This window comes from Hemicordylus capensis, chromosome 2 (assembly GCF_027244095.1).
Source record: "Hemicordylus capensis ecotype Gifberg chromosome 2, rHemCap1.1.pri, whole genome shotgun sequence".
In the NCBI taxonomy this organism is placed as follows: domain Eukaryota; kingdom Metazoa; phylum Chordata; class Lepidosauria; order Squamata; family Cordylidae; genus Hemicordylus; species Hemicordylus capensis.
Window position 1 is genome coordinate 242,061,937 of NC_069658.1, and position 3,951 is coordinate 242,065,887.

The following is a 3,951-nucleotide window of genomic DNA, read 5'->3' on the forward strand; positions in this document are numbered from 1 at the left end:
GGTGTGCGGGTCAGGTGATGACATCACCTGGCCTATCGCACCCACCACTCACAAACCCCACTGCCGGGTGGAGAAGTCCAATGGTGGAATCGTGGAATTGGAAACAAGAAGGAATCAGGACAAAAAGAATCATATGGAGCCCATGTGGGGAGAAGGCTTTATGGCTAAAAAGAAATGTATGAAAGTATTATGGCCTTCAGACGAGACAGTTGTCATTGGGTAATAACGAACGTAGGGATACGACTCGGGGGATAGCTGCCAAAGGTGGCTACTGAGGGTGGAAAAGAGCATCCCTCAAGTGTAGGTGGCCTTCTCTAACAGTCAAGGATGGCTCCTCAGTCTGGGGATGCTATCCTTTGCTGCCACAGAAACCCATTTGGATTGAATCAACATCCTTATGGGCGGGTGGACATTCCCTGATGCCAACAGAAGCCTTTAGTCTAGGATTGATATCCTTGGTAGCTAAAGGAATCTAATCTGAATGAGGGCATCCCTTATGTGTGGGCTGCCAGCTCTTACAGTCAAAGGTGCCTTCCAGTCTTAGACTGATGCCCTTTGTAGTCAAAGGAACCTATACTGAGGGGGTTAACATCCCATGTGGCCAAAGGAGTCCCTTATATCTAGGCTACTAGTTTTGGAAGTCAAGGGATCTCTTTAGTAGGTGTGGAGATCTGTGGATGTCAGAGGTACCTCCCTGGCATAAGTTATGGTGAGTTGGAAAGATGGTAATGAGGAAAACAAGGATACATCTTGTGTCCACTAGAAGGGTTGCTATCCATGTAACTGTATGTTATGATCAAGGGGATCATAGGTTCTGTCACGCTGCTAACTTTGCCATTCAAAGCGAGTCCTGGGTTTGGACCTGATACTTCAGCAAACAGTTGATATCCTCCGAGGTTATAGCAATCATGAATCAGGAGTTCTGAGAAAGTGTTGCTTTTCCCTTTCCCTTTTTCTTGATACAAATGATCCCTGAGTTCAATTCCCATGAATAATGTTTTAAATGACTTATACTTGTATAGCAAGAAATCAAACTCTGGTAATATGTCTTGGTATCTTACCACTGAGTTGCAGGCCATTGCTGTAGAAGGGATCTCCAGAGTTTAGTCATTACAAAGAAAGAACACCGTGTATACGTAACAGAACTAAAATGTATTGATGGTTCGAAAACTTTATTTTATGATGGAAGTAGTAATTTGTGAAAATTAGCTTCTCGGGTGTATGGGACTTTATGGCGGTAGCCTTTATTTGGTATTTGTTTTGTGTATGTTGTACAGATTTCATTAATAAAACGTGTTGAACCTAATGGAGCCATATGGGGCTATGATACTATGGAGTGGCATAACCCCATCTCTACTCCTGACCTCCTCCTTTTCTTCACTGGTGCTAGGTATACGCACAGCCTCCTTCCTCTGCTGCTGGGCTAATAATGAACAGGGGGAGAAGCTGGAAGGAAATGAGGAAGGGGCATTAGAGTACTGGAGAGGCTCAGCAATGATGCTAATGCCCCTCCCCTCATAATTATCAGCCCAGCAGCAAAGGAAGGAGGTGGAGGAAGATATGCACAGCAGCTGTTGCCACAAAGCAAGACAAGGCAGGGGTAAGTGTGTTCATGTTGCTACTGCATGAAAAAGGAAGGGAGTGGCTCAAAGAGTTCTACAACTTTTCTTCTCGGAATCAGCAAATGGCACACAACTCATTTTGTGCCACCAAATATTAATGGTAATTTTCATCATTAAATAAGCCAATGCCTATGATGCAACACGTTTGTGTTGTGGATGGAGAGGACCCCTAAGCTCATGGCAGAATACCTGATGTGTCAGTAATACACAAACTGGCACTGATTTGAGCCATTCACCTTCAGATGTAGAGTGAAAGTGCTTGGGCAAGGTGATTCTGAGGGCATCCATTGTATGAATAGGATGACAAATATTTATCTACCGCTTTTCAACAAAAGTTCCCAAAGCGGTTTACATAGATACAAATACATAAATAAATTGGCTCCCTGTCCCCAGAGGGCTTACAATCTAAAAATGAAACACAAGATAGACACCGGCAACAGCCACTGGAGGGATGCTATGCTGGGGATGGATAGGGCCACTTGCTCTCCCCCTGCTAAATACAAAGAATCACCACTTTTGAGAGGTGCCTCTTTGCTCAGTTAGCAGAGGACTAACTTTTAGAGAAGTTCCCAAAGATCATCTCAGTCAGAAGTCAGCGACAAACATTTCCACACAGACTAGCACCAGTTTTAAGTGTTGTTCACACATTATGTTCAATGTATGTACAATCTGTGTACAGTATGCTCATAGATCTATACACGTGTATTTTTATTTACATGTTCAGTGCATGTGCAGTAATGCTTCCTCTCTGTACTTTGCATACGAGAGGACCTCTAAAAGGTTCACTTTTTTTCAATGAATGTATGTACAAGCCATGCACACAAACACATGTACATTCGTACAGATATCTGTATGCACAAACAATGAAATGTCTGAAGAGAGAGGGCTTCAGTCATTATGCATCCTTTTTAAATGAGGTCGGCACAGGGTCTTCAGCCTGGAGAAGAGAAGACTAAAGGGAGATACGTTAGCGATCTTCAAGTAAGTTTCTGAAGATTGTCACACAGAAAAGGGAGTTAATATCTCTGTTGCTCCTGAGGACAGGACCAGAACCAATATGTTGAAATCACAAGGAAGCAGATTCAGACTGGACATCAAGAAGAATTTCCTAACTGTAAGACCTGTTCAACCATGGAAAACAGGAAGCTGCCATAGATGGACCATTGGACCATCTAGCTTGGTATTGTCTACACAAACTGGCAGCAGCTTCTCCAAGGTTACAGGCAAGAGTCTCTCTCAGTTCTATCTTGGAGATGCCAGGGAGGGAACTTGGAACCTTCTGCATGCAATCATGCAGATGGTCTTCCCAGAGTGGCCCCATCTCCTGAGGAGAATATCTTACAGTGCTCACGTCTCACATTCAAATGCAAACCAGGGCAGACCCTGCTTAGCAAAGGGGACAAGTCATGCTACCACAAAACCAGCTCTCCTCCCAATAAATTTGGAACAGTCTGCCTTGTGCAAAGGTGGGTTCCCCTTCACTGGAGATTTTCATACAGAGGCTGGTGCTGTCAGGGATGCTTCACTGATCAGAAGGCTGAAATAGAAGACCTTCAAGGTTCCTTCAACTCTTAACATTCTATGGTGGTTGTTGTGGTTTTTTTAAAAAAAAATCAGGATATTTGATAAATGTTGCTTGATCCCAACAACACTGCAGAATCTTCACCAATATTCTAGGCTGCAATTAAGATATGCAGAAACTTCTAGAACAGCAAATCTGGGATGTCAAGAATCGACTGTGGTTTGTTTGTTTTCCATCAAACACACTTTAATCCCAGTGGTACATTTGTTTTAGAAATTATTCTGTGCACACCTAATTGTCACTCTGCAAAGAACTAGATTGGAACAATAAAATGTTCCTCTAAAGAACCCACTTTCCAGAGCCTGTTCCAGATAGCAAATTGCTTTCCTCTGCCCCCAAATGCCACATTTTAACAGGCTAAAGTAAGTTGTGGGAGTTGCCTCAGCAAACAGGTGTTTTGGGTTGTTTTTTCAATAAATGGTTTAGGCAGAAAAGGCTCTGGAGAATGGATCCTTGGAGGAATGGTGTAGCATGGCATTATGCTCACCTGCTCATTTGGAGTTGAGTTTGGCAACTTTTCAATTGGCTTCTGTAGCTGTACCCCTAGCAGCTGCTTGATTTGTGGGAAACAGCAGGTGAAACATTTCAGGGCATGGAGATAAAATTTTATCACCTGTTAATGACTGGGGCTGAAACGGCTATTAAAAGTGTAGCTACAGAGGACAGTGAAAAAGCTGGCAAACTGATTGGAGTGCCCTTCTAGGAATAATCAAAACTGGGTGTTCCAAGCTGTTTTATTGCTCACAG